This window comes from Myotis yumanensis, unplaced genomic scaffold, assembly GCF_028538775.1.
Source record: "Myotis yumanensis isolate MYYU_CA2020_CCGP unplaced genomic scaffold, mMyoYum1.0.hap1 SCAF_10, whole genome shotgun sequence".
Taxonomy (NCBI): domain Eukaryota; kingdom Metazoa; phylum Chordata; class Mammalia; order Chiroptera; family Vespertilionidae; genus Myotis; species Myotis yumanensis.
Window position 1 is genome coordinate 53,994,050 of NW_027223761.1, and position 17,732 is coordinate 54,011,781.

Consider the following 17,732-nt stretch of genomic DNA (forward strand, 5'->3'; position numbering starts at 1 on the left):
CTATCATAAAAGCATATTATATCAGTTATCGTTCTTTATAAAATCAGGTTGGTTATTATTTTGCATGTGTTTGCAAATTACTTTTATTTAATTTTATAAATTTATCATAAAGCCATTTGAACTTAAAGCATTTCTTCAGACTAATAAGCATTTGCTACTTTTTGTATAACTGATGTTCTTACTAAGATAGAATCATTTCTCTAAAATCCAAAAGCCTAAGGGAATCTGGAGCACAGATGTGACAGCAGATGTGATGAGTTAGACAACTGATCAGATTTAGCAACTCAGGAAATATAAACTCACCCATGTGCACCAGGTAATCAGAATGATGGCAAAATAGCAGAAAAACCCTCACAATATCACCGTAAAACCTTCAGAATGTTTCTTAAATGACTAACTTCAATCAAAACTTCACTGAAAAGTTCATTCTCTCTTGCAATCTCAACACGGACATACTAGTAAAGAAAATACATTTTATCAGATGATTAAATTTGTGTGGTGCCTGACCTCTGGAAATGAAGTTTGATATGATTGAAATTCAAAACTTGGGCAAACTGTTTAAAATAGTTAAATAACATATGAAATGTTTCTTACTCACTGAAGTTTCTGTTTGTGTAGAAAACCAACATGAATAAAAAAAAAAAAAAAGAGCTAGCTTTCTCAAATTTCAAAATCTCATATCTTCCAAAAAATGTGTGCTGTGGTTGTGAGGAGAAGTAATTTTTTAATCAGCCCAAAAACCTGATATTAAAAGTAGAATGAACCAGAACATGTTTAAGAAACAAAAGAATAAAATTATAGATAAGGTACTACAAGTGAGTAGTAACATAAGCAATGAAAGAACCAATGTATAAGAAATAAATACTGATGAAAGGAGACTTGGCTTTGGGTAGTGAAAACATAATACAATATACAGATGATGTATATAGAATTGTACACCTGAAACCTTTATAATTTTATTGACCAATGTCACCCCAATAAATGCAATAAAAATAAAAAGTAATTTTTTAAAAAATGTAAAGAAATAAATGGAGCTGTTCTCATAAATGTAGCACATAGTGTCTCAAGTTTACAGATCAGAAACTGAATCTTAAAAAGTACACATAGAAGTTATTGTCTACCTGAAAGGCAAAAAACCATGTCAAGTGGATGCATATATATTCATGCAGTAGTACTACTCCCAACTGCAAATGAATTATTCCTTTGAGTAAATATGATTAGGTTTGCTTTTCTTTTAAACAAAATCTTTTTAATACAGGGTTTTTAGAGCCTAGATTCTTGTTACTAAGTCAAAAAATAGAACTATTATTTCCAAATAGTTAACAAAGTTCATTTAAATACTCATGTGATTGCTATTCTCTGCAGTGTATTTCCTAGAGACACCATAATTTGGATTGTGAAAGATTGATTTTCTTGGAAATGGAAATGCTTTTGAAATTTAAATTGCAGAATTATTTGTCAAGGTCTAGAAAAGACTATAAAATATTCTTATTCTTCAAGGTATTAAAATAGTTGTCTAGTCCACAAGATGCCAAGACAATTGAATATGGAAAGGATAGTCCTTTTAACAGATGGGCTGAGACTATTGGAAATCCATAAGCCAAAAAAAGGCCTTATCTCCTTACTTCACACAATACACAAAACTTAACTCAAAATCGATCTAAATGTAAAAGCTAAAAAGTAACTATAAAATGTCTCAAACAAAGCAGGTTACCATATAGCCTATCAAGTCCACATCTAGGAATCTACCCAAGAGAAATTAATACTTATGTCTACATCAAGACATTTATACAAATGTTCACAGCAACATGATTTATAATAGCCAAAACTCAAAATTCTCCAAACGTCCATTTAGTAGTGCATGAATTTTTAAAAATGTGATATATCCATATTGGGGAATATAGGCTGCTGATACAACATGGTTGAATCTCAAAAAATATGCTACATGAGACACTACATGTGAAAGATTACATGTTGTAATATTGAATTTATATGAAATGTGCAGAAAAGGCTAATTTATAAGAGACAGAAAGCAGACCACTTGTACCCTGTGGTTGGGAGTAAGCAACTTTTTATGGTGACAGGACTGTTCTAAAACTGGATTGTGGTAATGGTTTCACAACTCTATAAATGTACTAAAAACTGAATTGTATAATTATGATGAGTAAATTGAAGGTATATAAATTAAATCTCCATAAAGCTGCTTTTTAAAAAAATCTGTGCAAGTTTCCAACTTTTCCTTTACTTTTTCTGACAGTGAGTAACCAAAACCCTGAAATTCCTGTCAATATTACAATAGCGAAACTATACATATGATTTTCAAATTCAGGCTTAAGCCACTGTTCACCACTTTTCAACATTTCCCTTGCATTTGGCAGTCAGAAATCTAAAGGAATAGCATAATAAAGGCAAGAAGTATATCTGGCAGTAGATAATTATTTGAATGGATAGAGCTCAGAAGACTTGTCAAATCAACTCCATAAGAAATGTTACTAAAGGGTGTCCCAAAATTCACGCAAGAAGTAATTTTGATAGAAAACACAGGTTCATAATTAAAAATTTTAAATTTCTTATTGATTTATAAAGTATACAGTATAGGGTTATGTATGAAATAGCATATCGGGTAAATGGCCTCCACAGCTTTGCTGGCACATACACACTCTTTTGTTATTGCCTGAACAGCCGCATTTTCAAAGAAGAATGGTCCAATGATTCTTCCAGCCCAAAATCCGCACCAAACAGTGACACATTGTGGATGTATTTGTTTCTCAACAATCACTCGTGGATTTTCTGAACCCCAAATGCGACCAATTTGTCAATTAACCAAGCCATCAAGATGAAAATGAGCCTCATCGAAATTCAGCCACATTTATGCAAAACGGTCATGGAAAATTTCAACAAAAGAGTGCATATGTGCCAGCAAAGCCGTGGAGGCCATTTACCCGATATGCTATTCCATACATAACCCTATACTGTATACTTTATGAATCAATAAAAAATTTACAATTTTTAATTATAAACCTGTGTTTTCTATCAAAATTACTTCTTGCGTGAATTTTGGTACACCCTTTACCTGTGGTTCTACACTGGTAGATAAAATTACCTACTAACCTTGCTATACTGTTAACCTTGTAAATGTCCCAATCACTCTCTGGTGCAGCTCTCTTAGGTCTGTAAATTATCTAATTGAGATTTCTTTCCTAAATAATTTAATAATAATGTTTATAGCAATTGTTTTATTAAGCACGTAGCATATGTGACTTACTATGCTAGGTATTTCACATTTAAAAATCTCATTTAATCTTTACAACAATCTTGTTATGTATTAGCTTCATTTTACAGAAAAAGAAATTGAGGCTCAGAGAGACTGAGTAAAGGCTCAAGGTTTCACAGTTAGTGACTTATTTCCAAGTCGAATGAGTAAGCCCTTTGCTTAAGCACAAAACTACGCTTTTTGCTCTTCCAAAAAACAAAACCACACCTTTGCTTTAAAGAACTATACTACCAGAACATGTCACTGTAGGCTCCTACTTACAAGCTAGAATGGCCACTGTTGTTGACATAATTCTACTATGAATTTTGGAGTCAAATATAAAAGACAGTCATTGGTGGTGTGTAAAAAAGTTGATCCAGGCAATTTTAAATGACTTTGAAGTATTTATAGCCTAGAGTCCCTGTAAACCTGAAAAGACCAGGTTTAAGACTGATGTCCAATTTAGAGCTAAGAATTCCTGAATACCAAGGAGAAGAGAAAAATGAGAGAAATAACCGTTTATATTGACCATCTGGTTTTTGCCAAAGAATATGCTACATTTTTTATATACCTTATTTCATATATCCTTAAACCAACTCCATAAGCATTATTATCTTCAATTTGCAGATGAAAACTATAGAACCCTAAGAGGTCAAGTAACTTGCCCCTACAACGCACAATAAGTGGCGAAGCCAGGATCTAATCTGAAAATCTGTTTTATTTTCACTATGTCCCACTCAAAGCCTTCGCCTTCCCCTTCCCCCCGACCCTTGTTGGCCCACCTGCATTTGTTGAGGCTTGGCTTTTCATTGCAGTAGTGGCTGGTTGGCATAATGTTCATCCCAAGACAAGTACAGATCTTCTATGGCCTCTAGGTCCTCACTCTCACTATCTTCTTCCCATGGGTTCCAGGTGTTGGCATTCCATTCTGGCTTCATGACTACTGCCCTTAACCTACGCAGCTGTAGCTTTTCCCTCCAATTTTTACAGAGCGGCAAGCTATGGTTTCTATTTTGGTATCATGTTCCTCAACCTTCTAGGCTAAGTTAGTAGCCAAGAGGGAGATGGATAGACTTCTTTTCCAGTTGGAGTTCTCCTTCTACTTCCAAACTTTTGCCATTGCCTTTAAAAGGGTGTCAGTGGCCAACTAAACTGCCCATAAAAGTGGCCAGTCCACTGTAGCAGCCATTTACCACCCTTCCTTACCACCCACATGGGCAAGATGACACTGAGCAAACAAATGCTCCAGTCCACCCAGTATTTCAGGGCATCCTGTACTCACCAGGTGGGCTACAAGCATCCAACTTTCAGACCGCCTCACCTCACAGAGAGGTTGATGGCCCACCTAGGACTTCCCCAAGAAGCTTCTTTCCCCCGCCCATTTCTCTAGCCTGTGAAAACTTCCTGGGGCCAAGAGACCAAAGAAAGAGGCTGACAACTCCAGAATTGCATCAGAATTGCATCTTGGACAGTAACAAGACAGTGGATTTCCACACCCCAAAGGGGTTGGGGCTTGTTACATATAGCCAAGTGGCAAGTGCTTGTTAAAAGCTGTAAAATCTAAAGCAGTGAACAACTCAATAGGCCCACTTACCTCGCAAGAATAGTTCTTTCAGGTGATAGACATTCCCTGGGTGAACCGGAGGTCAGCCTGCTTCATCAGATGATATTGGTCAGGTTAAGTCCCAGGAATCATAGCACCTAACCATCTACCTGTGAGACAGCGGACGTGGCACAACAGCTGCAATCGATCAAAGATGCAGGCGTTGTCAACAAGAAGGAAGACCGCCCGCCTGGGCGCCCTGGGTCTGGTGGGGTCAGTCCTTGAGCGGTGGAGCGCTCATGCTGGACCAGGAGGGCTCAAAGGGCTGCCCCTATCGGAGTTCCTGCGAGCGGCTGAGGCCACCTGGCTGATGCTGAACGGGTCATCCCGCCACGGGACAAGCTGCTGGGGTCATGAAGATTGCCCGCTGGGTCATTGCACCGCTGGCCGAGCACCACGTGTCTGTGCTGACGCTGTCCACTTACCAGACGGACTCCATCCTGGTGTAGAGCGGGACCTGTCCATGTGATCCGCACTCTGGCCCGGGAGTTCGACATTTACCGAGAGGTGGGCGGGGAGCCCCTGCCTGTAGCTGGGGATAATTCCTGCAATGGCTTTCCCAGCGCTCAGCACGGGCCCAACCCCACGGTGCATCCTCTCCAGAGTCCTGACGCTGGACCCTGAGACACTGCCAGCCATCGCCACCACCCTCAGCGACGTCCTCTTCCACTCCCACCGTGTCCCCTAAGAGCCGCCCCTGGCCATCCTGGGCCCGGCTCCATCAAGTTCTTTGCCTTCTCCCTCATCGAGTGTCCATCGTCATGGATGCAGAGACTCAGAAGTTCCCCAGGGACCTCCTGCAGACCAGCTGCTCGGGAGAGCTGCGGAGGGTGGTGCGCATCGGAGGACAGCCCCTGGGTTTTGATGAATGCGGGATCGTGGCCCAAATCGCTGGTCCCCTGGCTGCTGCTGCTGTTTCTGCCTACTGCATCAGCACCTTCAACTTTGCCCACGCCCTGTTGCCTGAGGACGGCATTGGCATTGGCAGCTCCATCGAAGTCCTCCAGCGGCCGCAGGACCTGGGCTCCAGAGGCCAGCGGGTAGCAGCAGCCTCTGTGCTCGCCCCTCACTCCCAGAGACTTCTCTAAGCTATTTCCTCAACTCAGGATGAGCCCACTTCCCTCTCCTCCCTCCCACCCCCATTCGTGCAGGGGGACACCCTTCTCCCCCTCTCTATGTAAGCTGAATGCAGGAACAGGCTCTGAGGTGGACGGGCCCTGTCTGCCCACACAGGGGAACAGGTGCTCTGGGCTTCCACAAGGAAACCCTCAGTCACTCACTCCCTGCCCAGCCTCCACGTTTGCACATCACCTGCCTGAGGCCAAGCCATTCTGGTCTCTGCACCCAGGGCCAGCTGCTCCCTGGGCTGGCCCTAAGCTCCTTTCTGCCTCTGGTTGGGTTGCCTTCCCTGATCAGGTGAGTTCTGACAGAGCCTACCCCTCATGGGGTCTCCAAGAAAAGCACTTTTACATCTCTCTGGTATTTTTTTATCAACTTGTTAATAAAGGGCTTGTAATGACAAAAAATAAATAAGAAGGAAGATCATCCCTCCACAGGCAGAGAACAGCTCCATTCAACATGGAGACTAATTTCACCTAAAGGCAATAACCCCTAGCCTCATTAAACACTCATTGGCATACATTAGCATACTAAACAACACACCCGGAGCTGCCATGATTGGAAAGAGGAGCATATAAAAGGTCACAAAATCGTGACTGGTGACTGGGGCTCTACTGAGAAGTCTCCACTCCTTTCCCTGGAAAAATCCTCTGCCGGGGTTCTTGTCCCAGCATCTAGAAGGGTTCGGGAATCTGGAGAAGGCTGTGCGTAGATGTTAAGTAAGAATCCAGAGACTAATAAAGAATCCGGAGACGAAATATAATTTTGAAAGGCATTGGGGGTCAGAGGAGCTTAGCTAAAGGAGTCAAGATCTAAGGTCTTAAGTCTAAGGTCTTAGGTTCTCCTCTTCCCCAGGACCCCATGCTTTTTATTAACACAACTTGTCCTGAGGCGAGGCAGGGATATACACTTCAAAGGGTATACAGAAACATTGTCAGAATGGGGGAATTAGCCTACGCTGTTCAGGTGTTTGGCCAGTAGGAGGCAATAACATGTAGATTAAGATGCCTTTTAGCTGTCTGGCAGCCAAGAAATCAATTTAATGTATCCTATTCAGGTTTGGGGAAATGCCTTCAGCCATTCCCAGATGCAGCCCTGCTGTCAGGCTGGAATTGGTCTCCGGCAATCCTCCCCCTTATTGAATGCCCTACCCCTCAAATGAGCCTGAATAAAATAAATAAACCCTACAGGGAGGGGCTGCTCTGTTTCACTGCTTCACTAATACTAGTAAACTCACTTTCACTTCAAACTCTAATCTGGCTGGCATTTGAATTCTTTCCTGGGCAAAGCCAAGAATCTACAATGGGTCATGAACCCTCAGGTCCCCAGATACCCCCAACCCATGCATCACCTAGAGTTAGCATCAGAAACCATAGGTTAAGGGCTCAGTCCCACAACACTGCCCATCACCCACTCCAGGTGTCAATCACAAATCTAGGCTGTCACCTGTGCTTCTGACCAATCAGTTATTAATTGGAGGTTCTACAACCTGCTCCTCGGGTTCAATAATTTGACTATGATAGAATCATGAGTGAAGACACAGTGAAAAGTGTTAGGGATCCAGAGTCTAGCAGTGTGGTGACTAAATAGCTAGTGGTAATGGCAAAACAGCCAGTCTCCTCAGAACACTTTTTCTGTGGGGAAATCTTGACTGTGCTTTGTATTTCTTGGTTCTTGACTATTTATTTAGTCTGGTCTAGCCTTCCTGCAGTTTCTGTAAGGTATCTTATATCCTTCCAATAAATTCCTTTCCTACTTAAATCATACACTACTGTTCTGTTATTTTCAATCAAGAACTCTAAGAGTCATCTGTTTCTGTCACATTAGAAGTGATCTTGATTAATCAATTCCAGAAGGTTTAAAAGTTAAATTCATGTATGTTAATAAATCAGGTAGATTCTTAAAATGCTTAAATAAGTATGACCTCTTTTAAATTTGAAATTGAACCCCATAATGCTACTATTTATGTAAATTAGAACTCAGGTTGGTTAGAATAAATTTTTTATCTAGTAATCAACACTTTCCAGAAGTTAAGAGATAATATTTTAATTTAAAAAAGGTAAAAGCTAACAAAAAGCTGTGCCATATGCAGCTAACTAACTAGTTTCTATATAAAAATTTAATGAATATTTTGCATAAAATTTGGCAAGAAAATTTAACTCCTCAATTATGAACATTATCTGCTTCAGAGAATTTAATAAAATTTTTCATAATATTGTACATGTCATGACCTCTCACTTCTCCCTTCAGTCCCACGGTTTTATAAAAAACACTAGTGCCTTGGTGAAGGGATTCCTGCACATTGAAAGGAAATTAATTAGGAGGTGGCCGGCGGTGCAGGACTGGGCGAGATGAGCCAGACTCGCCCTGGAGCCAACCTGGGGTGGCGCCACGGCTCAAAAGGTGACTGCAGAGTGAGCAGGGTCCCTCCAGCAGGTGGGGTCCCTCAGCTGGCCTGCAGGGATGGGGCAGAAACCAGCTCTCCAACATCCCCTGAGGGGTCCTAGATTGAGAGAGGGCGGTTCTCGGGTGATGCACCCCGGAATCAGGCTCCCTCCTCTCTGGTTCTGGAGTGCGTCACCCAAGAACCGCCCACTGCCAAGTCACCACAGCTCGGCAGCTCCTGTGTTGAGCATCTGCCCCCTGGTGGTCAGTGCGTGTCATACCTACCGGCCAGTCGAATGGTCGGACAGTCACTTAGCCTTTTATATATATAGATTAATATTCTGACCTCCCAAATTTAAATTTCAATCCTGATATCTTCCTGGTACCCCAGATTTCTGTAGCCAATTGTATATTTAACATATCTACATGGGTGCCTCAAACTTCACACCTCCAAAACCAAACTCCTGATCTTCCACTCCACCCCCTAAATATTCTGCCTTCCTAGACTTCTCCAGTTTTGAAAATGGGAATGCCATGCTTCCAGAGCCTCAGGCAAAAAAAAAAAAAAAAAAAAAAAAAAAAAGAGTCTGCCTTAACTCTTCTAGTTTTCCCATCCCTAACACCAAATCTATTAACAAAACCCAGGACTCTACCTTCAAAATCTAGAGTCTGCCACTTCTCACCACTCTCACTGCTACCACACCCTAATCTAAGGCACAATCATGTCTACATACTTGGAATCGTATAATAAACTCCTAACTCATCTCCTCCATTTCTTTCCTTGCTTCCTTTCAGTATATTCTCAACATGCAACACAGAGTTGATCATTTTAAACATAGGGCAGATCAGATCACTCTTCTCAAAACCTCTCAAAAGATTCCTAGCTCATTCACAATAAAAATCAAAATCTTTATAATAGTTAAAAATTCTATATAACCTGTTGTCCTACCACAACCAAGCTCATTTCCTACTATCTCTCAATCAAGAGTGATTAAGTCCATAACAAACCTATTCCTGGAATCTCTAGCTGTGTTTCTATCTCAGAGCCTTTCCTTGAAAGTCAAGTGCTTTTCCCCTTGCAAACAGCCATATGACTCAGTCCCTCAGTTCCAAGGGTTTACTCAAATATTTCCTTAGATAGGTCTTTAATAACTACTTTATTTAAAACTACAGGCCGGGTACACAGATTCATGCACTGGTGGGGTCTCTTGGCCTGGCCTGCAGGGATCAGGCCAAAACTGATCTCTGCGTCTGGGGTGCGGGAGAAGCACATTCAGGGCCGACAGTGCCCCAGCAGCAACCTAACCCATAGCAGATTCTGCGAGGAATTGGGCTCCCTCCACTACTGGTTGGAGCGTCTGTCCCCTTGTGGTCATTGGGCATCATAGCTACTGAGCAAATGGGCAAACGGGCAGATGATCGCTTAGGCTTTTATATATATACTAGAGGCCTGGTGCACAAAAATTTGTGCACTTGGGGGGGAGGGGGGACCCCTCAGCCCGGCCTGTTCCCTCTCGCAGTCTGGGACTCCTCAGGGGATGACCACCTGCTGGCTTAGGCCCGCTCCCCGGGGGATTGGGCCTAAGATGGCAATCAGACATCCCTCTGGCAGCCTGGCAGCCCTCGGGGGATGTCTACTTGCCAGCAGGGAGCAGGCCTAAGCTGCAGTCGGACATCCTTAGCACTGCTGAGGAGGCAGGAGAGGATCCCACCACCACCACCACTGTACTGGCAGCCATCAGCCTGGCTTGTGGCTGAGCAGAGCTCCTCCCATGTGAGAGCGCCCTGACCACCAGAGGACAGCTCCTGCATCGAGTGTCTGCCCCCTGGTGGTCAGTGTGTGTCATAGTGACCAGTCATTCCCAGTCCTTCTGCTGTTAGGGTCAATTTGCATATTACCCTGTTACTATATAGGATAGAGGCCTGGTGCATGGGTGGGGGCCGGCTGGTTTGCCCTGAAGAGTGTCCCGGATCAGGGTGGGGGTCCCGCTTGGGTGCCTGGCCAGCCTGGATGAGGGGATGATGGCTGTTTGCAGCTGGTCACACCCCCTTCAGGGTGGGGGTCTCCACTGGGGTGCCTGGCCAGTCCGGGTGAGGGGCTGAAGGCCGTTTTCAGGCTGGCGGGTGACTGAAGCTCCCAACCTCTCTTTTATTTCTTTTTTCTTTTTTATTCTGGGATTTATTTACCTTCTATGGCTGTCACTGGAGCTGAGAGCCAGCTTTAGCTCTGAGGCTCGGCTCCAGCTCTGAGACCTCAGCTGCTGAAAGCAGGTATCTGGGCTTTGTTTAGCTTCTATAATTGCAACATAGTTGCTTAGAGTGCAGCTCAGAGCTGGGCGGTGGCAAGCGGGGAACCTTGGCTTCCTCCGTCACTGGAGCAAGCAAGCCTCCTGTTCGCTCAGCTGCCTGGCTGCCAGCCGCCATCTTGGTTGGCAGTTAATTTGCATATCGCCCTGATTAGCCAATGGGAAGCGTTCAGAGGTACAGTTAATTACCATGTTTGTCTATTATTAGATAGGAGGATAAACTAGAGGCCCAGTGCACAAAATTCGTGCACAGGGGGGATCCCTCAGCCCGGCCTGCACCCTCTCACAATCCAGGACCCCTCGGGGGATGTCCAACTGCCAGTTTAGGCCCAAGAGATCAGGCCTAGACCAGCAGTCGAACATCCCTCTCACAATCCAGGACCGCTGGCCTGCCTGCCTGCCTCCCTGATTGCCACTAACCACTCTGCATGCTTTGTCTGATGCCCCTAACCACTCACTTGCCTGCCTGATTGCCCCTAACAACTCTGCCTACCTGCCTGATTGCCCCTAACCACTCGCCTGCCTGCCTGATCACCCCTAACTGCTTGCCTGCCTGCCTGATTGCCCCTAACTGCTCACCTGCCTGCCTGATTGCCCCTAACCGCCTCTGCTTTGGCCCCCGCTGCTGCGGCTTTGTCCAGAAGGACGTCCAGAATGATGTCCGGAAGGTCGTTTGGCTAGCTGGTCTAATTAGCATATTACGCTTTTATTATTATAGATAGCAGCCTTGCCCTAGCTGGTTTGGCTCAGTGGATAGAGTGTCAGCCTGCAGACCAAAGGGTCCCAGGTTCAATTCTGGTCAAGGGCACATACCTCGGTTACAGGCTCCTCCTGGGCCCGGGCCTGGGCCCCAGGAGGCAACCAATCGATGTATCTCTCTCACATTGATATTTCTCTCTGTCTTTCCTTCTCTCTTCCACTCTCTCTAAAAGTCAATGGAAAAATATCCTCAGGTGAAGATTAAAAAACAGCCAAGACCGGTTTGGCTCAGTGGATAGAGCGTCGGCCTGCGGACTGAAGGGTCCCAGGTTCGATTCCAGTCAAGGGCATGTACCTTGGTTGCGGGCACATCCCCAGTGGGAGGTGTGCAGGAGGCAGCTGGTCGATGTTTCTCTCTTATCGATGTTTCTGACTCTCTATCTCTCTCCCTTCCTCTCTGTAAAAAGTCAATAAAAATATATTTTAAAAAATAAAATAAAATAGCAGCCTTTCTCCCTGCTCCATAGTACTGCCTGTTCTCCTTCCCTGCCCCATACTCTAAGTATGAATATTGCTGATATCCACCAATTAACTATGAATTCCATGAGCTCAGGATTATCTGTCTTGTCCACTGATATATACATCTATATCAGTTTTTGATACATGGGAGCTCCATAAATATTTGTTCAGATAACAGATAAATTAATGAAAAGCTTAGGTAAATACATCATAAGGAATAACTGTATCAACATGAATATACTTTTAAGTGGTTGTTTTAAATTTCTCAAAACAGCTGAGATGCAATGAAGAATTCTAAGAGAAAAGTTCAACTATGTAAAAGAAGAAAGGTATCTGAGAAGTCCTGTACATGAAATACTAGAAGCTAAAGTCATATTATTAATAGAGATTCATATTTTAACCTGTTAATTTTTCATAGTGTTGCAAATATCATAAATTTCTGTCATATTATCAGCAGTAACCTCCAAAAGGAGCAGGACATGTAAACAAGTAGAATTTGCATGTTTTAATAGTTCTAGCAATTTTAAATGCTGCTGTTTTGATTGCTGCATACCAGCAAACTCCAAGAAAGTGTCTGGCAATGCAGTAGCATAATTAACCTAATGTACTTTCCTGACCTCATAAATCACATACTTCGATGCCCTGAGTTCTTGGCACAGAGACCCTGAAAACAAACACAAAATTCCCACTGTACTGACAATAAAATATTGCAAACACAGAAATCCTTTTTAAATGAATATTTTTTCAACACAGTACTTTTCATCTAAAAATCTAATTCAAATGTTTAAGAAAAAGAAAATGTTAATGCAGTTATACTGCCAAAATTTTCAAGTTAACCATCATTAGTAAATTAGCTTTTCCTCATTCACCAAATTATATTAACTTCTATTATATTCAATGGGCTCTACTAAACATTAGGATTAGAGGAGTAAACAGGGCAACCAAGTCCCTGCCCTCAAGATTACATTATAGTTGGGAGGAAAAGACCACAGATACATATATGTTGATAAGTACAATAAAGAAAAATAGAGTAAGCGGGGGGTGGGGGGGGGTGGGGGGGAAGAGTAATGGGAGAAGGGTGACTATTTTAGACCGAGTGGTCAGAAAGGCATGAAAAGATGGCAATTGAAGGAGTGAGAAAGTGGGCAAACATCTGCAGGCAGAGGAAACAGCAAGTACAAATTACTGCCCTGAAGTAGAAAGCTTGTCCAGGAAAGCTCAAGGCCAGCATGATTGGAGGGGAACTGGCAATGCTGAGAATGTTACAAAAGGGGTGGGAGAAGTAGCCAGGGGTCAGATTATATAAGGCCTTACACTCAGGACACAGGCTTTGAATTTTGTTTGGATAGTGACAGAAAGCCAATGGAAAGTGTTTTAAATGGTGAGATAAATTATCTTTTTATTCAAAAGATCACTCTGGATGCTGTCCAGAGAATAGATTAGGGCAAGATTGAAAACAAAGGGTTATCAATTAGGAAGCCATTGCAGTAGACCAGATAAGAGACTATGGTGACTCAGACCAGGATGATATGATATAGATGGTAAGAAGTGGTAGAATTCTGAACTTAATTAGACAATTTGGCAACAGGACTCGAAAAAGGATTGGATTAGGATGTGAAAGAAAGAGACGAATCAATGATGACTTCTGGCCTAGGTAAATGATGATGGCATTTACTGAGATGGTGAAGACTCAGAGAGGGACAAGGGATGGAGGAGTCAAAACTCCATTCCAGGAGTCAAAACTTCCATATCCCCAATGCTTGGTAGATATCCATGTGAAAGATACTTACATAGGTGATAGGATAGTAGGATAGAAGTCAGACATAAATTTGGGAGTCATCAGCCTGTAGATAATATTTAAAACCATGGGATTGAATAAGCCTATCTAGGTATCAAGTATAGATAGAAAATAGAAATTTAAAAAAAAAAGAGGCCTGAGGACTTCACTAGGGTACTTCAACATTTAAGTCAGAAAAGGTTAAAAAAATGCAGTACAAGAAGACAGAAGTGACTTTGTCAAATGTTGCTGAGAAGGGATAAATCCTGATAATTAACCAATGAAATTGCCAACATGGCAGTTTCTTTAACTATTTGGGGTTCTTGGGGGTAGGGGGTTTCTCATGCAATACCAAGCAACTCTTGGACACCCCAGGGTGTTGGAGAATCTATTTCAATCCTTATACTATCTACCAAGAGATAGTGCCAGAATCCACAGGTTGAGGGCTCACTCTTATTAACACTGCATATCCCCAGCCCCAACTTAGAGGCCAGTAGCAAGCCAAGGCTGTTGTCTGTGCTTCTGATCAACTAGCTACAAATTAGAGGTTCCATCAACCTCCTCCAACTCAGGATGCCAATTTCAAGGCCAGATATTACCTGTACTTCTGGCTATAAATGAGAGGTCCCCTGTCCTCCTCCTCAGATTTGATTAATTTTCTAGAGAGTCTTATAGAACACAGAGAAACATTTTACTCATGGGAATACTAGTTTAATAAAAAAGGACATAATGCAGGAAAGACCATATAGAAGAGATGCTCAGGGCGAGATATGGGGGAAGGGTGTGGAGCTCCCATGCCCTCTCTAGGAGCACTTCTCTCCTCAAATCTCAGCGTGTTTGCCAACCAAAGCTCTCCAAACCCCATCCTTTAGGGTTGTTATGGAGGCTTCATTACATAGACATGATTGATTAAAACATTGGTCATTGGCAAGTGAACTCAATCTCCAACCCCTCTGCCCTCCTCAGAGCTGGGGAGGTGAGGGGGGTGGGTACTGAAATTTTCTACCTCTAATTACGTGGTTAGTTGCCCTGACAACAAGCCCCTCATGTGTAGGTTACCTAAAGGTTTTCCAAAAGTTACCTCATTAACATAACAAAAGAATCTACTGCTCTTATCCAGTGGGTCTCAACCTTCCTAATGCCGCGACCCTTTAATACAGTTCCTCATGTTGTGGTGACCCCCAACCATAAAATTATTTTCGTTGCTACTTCATAACTGTAATTTTGCTACTGTTATGAATTGTAATCTAAATATCTGATATGCAGGATGTATTTTCATTGTTACAAATTGAACATAATTAAAGCATAGTGATTAATCACAAAAACAATATGTAATTATATATGTGTTTTCCGATGACCCAAAGGGGTCACAACCCACAGGTTGAAAACCGCTGCTCTTATCACAAGAATCCCAAGGGTTTTAGGAACTGGAAGTCAGGAACAGGAACAAAACCAAATACATATGAGAAATATATTTTCATCATCTGAATAACCAAATGTATATTTCTTACAAATCACAATATCACAATAAACTTGACAAGTACAATCTCATTAGGATGGAGAAGACAAGAGTCTAATTTGGAGTAGCTTCAAGAGAAAAATGGGAGATGAAGAAGCATAAACTGGGAGTATAAACAACTTTTATGATAATTTTTGCTCTAAAGGAGATTAGAGAAATGGAAGTGGGGCTACAGGGCAGGAACTTAAGTAGAAGAACACAGGCATTGCTAAATCATGGACTAGAACAGCGGTTCTCAACCTGTGGGTCACGACCCCTTTGGGAGTCAAACGACCTTTCACAGGGTTTGCCTAAGACCATCGGAAAACACATATAATTACATATTGTTTTGTGATTAATCACTATGCTTTAATTATGTTCAATTTGTAACAACGAAATTGGGGGTCACCACAACATGAGGAACTGTATTAAAGGGTCGCGGCATTAGGAAGGTTTAGAACCACTGGACTAGAAGGGGGCCAGAAGAATAAATGTCCCAACCTCTCTTTCCTCCTCATCTTCTGATCTGTTAATACCTTCCATTGGCCAACTCAGACAGAAGCCAGAAGACAAGGGCAGACAAAGTAAAGGGAGATAATAGATTAAGAGATGTTTGGGTGCTAATAAGACTAATTGAATACAAAGGTAAATTAACTCCAAAGAGAAAAAGAATAATTATAGACTATTCTTTGAGTAAATGAGGAAGGATCAGGACATAACCCATCATGGATCTTCTACATATGCCCTTCCAGATCATCTTTTCCTTGATTATCACTCTGCTCTGTGCCCTGGGTAGACTATGTCACCTCAATAGACTATGTCACCCAGCTCTCTTGTCCTCTGGTTTTCAATTGGGGTCCACTATTGGGAAGCACCAGCAGAAGATCAGGGAAGGGCGGAAGGAGGGTTTGGGATATTTATTCCCCCAGCTCTCTCCTTTCTGGGCCATGGTTTGGCAGTGACTGTGTTCCTCTTCCTAAAGCCATAGTTTCTGTCAGGCAGCCCCTCCAGGGTTGTAGCTCTCTCTGTCTTATAGTAACAGCTCACTCAGAATCCTCACTGTTCCTAGTCCCCAAGTGCTTTGATCCCTGGTCAGTCCCCTTACTAGTAACTCTGCCCTTACCTTTGTAAACAGGTCCTCATTAAACTCTCTTTGAGAAGGCCTTCTCTTACCTTCCAGGACCCTGACTCTCTCCAAGAAGAGGATGTGGCCTTAGATAAGAGGAGAGACAGTTTATCCACTTCAATAAAAGGGAAGGCAGGGAATATGGATATAGATGTAGGTAGGTTGGTAGATTAAGTGGTAAAAAGATGAGAAAGTTCTCTGTTGATTGTTTTTATTGTCTCAATAAAATAAGAAAGGTTATCCGTTAATGTTGAAAAAGGTGAGGTGTATTGAATTTGAGAAGAAAGAAAATGTGAAACGTTCCCTGTGAGAACAAGAAAGTGAATTGTCCAAGGAAATATAATAGGCTTTTGTTCCTAGGTTTAAAGTAAAACCAGTTAACAAGGTTGTGTGTATTTCTCCAGCTACATTTGGCTCTATTGGTGCATGAAATAGAGATGGGTTTAACCAGAGGTTGTTTTTTGCCAGCAGATGGAGGGAACAACAATGAAATTGCAGATGTATGCAAATGAGTAATTATAGCAATGAATCATGTATTCTAAGCTGGGTAAGGAGGGACGTGAAGATTTATGATCACATAACAGATCACAAAAATGTATAGGGCTGATAAGTTAGCAGTGCTTATGGGATCAAAGAATAATTGGACATAGGAAATATGTAAATAAACTGGATAATAGGTAATGAGTGGTAGTCAGAGTGGAATTTTAGAGGGGTATGGTTTTTAATAATGATAAGTAATAGAGAAAAATATAAGAGTAGGTACATGAGATGTGGTAAAGAAAGAGATTATTGCTAGAAAGCAGATCAAGAAACTGATCCAATGAATAAATTGTCCACAAAGACAAAATAACAATAATAATTCAAATTTGCAAGTATAAAATTATCATGTAGAATATTACTGTGCATTTTCCCATAACTTTTGCTCCATATGCAGTCACCATTCCTCTCCACAGTCTTTCATGTTTAAAGAAAGTCATTGCATCAGCTCTTTACATCTTCCATGTTACAAGTAGAAATACTCAAATTCGAAAAATGGAAGTATCCTGCATCAAAATTTGTTTAATATTTGCACAGAGCCCTGTTAAATATGATAATTTTTCTATATTTCAAGGAGCTCCATTTCTAGAAAAAGATATAGTTAAGAAATTAACCCTGGCTGGGGTGGCTCAGTTGGTTGGGTATTGTCTCATGTACCTAAGAGGTTGCAGATTCAATTCCCAGTCAGGGCACATGCCCAATTCTGACGTAGATCCCCAGGAGGGGGCATGCAGGAGGCAGGCGATGCTTCACTCTCACATCAATGTTTCTCTCTCTCTCCTCTCTCTTCCTCTCCCTCTAAAAATCCATTGTAAAATAATATTTAAAAAAATAAATTAGATTTGTATGAGAAAAATGGCAAAAAGAATGTGAACATGTATCCTGAAAAAAAAAATGTAGCCCTGTACCT

General features: G+C 42.1%; 1 protein-coding gene and 1 pseudogene across 5 annotated transcripts in view; one reads left to right on the forward strand and one right to left on the reverse strand.

Moving 5' to 3' along the window:
• DLG2 (discs large MAGUK scaffold protein 2) overlaps positions 1–17,732 on the reverse strand; it is a 1,989,136-nt gene that overhangs the window by 1,943,208 nt on the left and 28,196 nt on the right. The gene's annotated exons all lie outside the window — the stretch shown is intronic.
• Positions 5,011–5,944, forward strand: LOC139017625 (cytosolic arginine sensor for mTORC1 subunit 1 pseudogene; annotated as a pseudogene).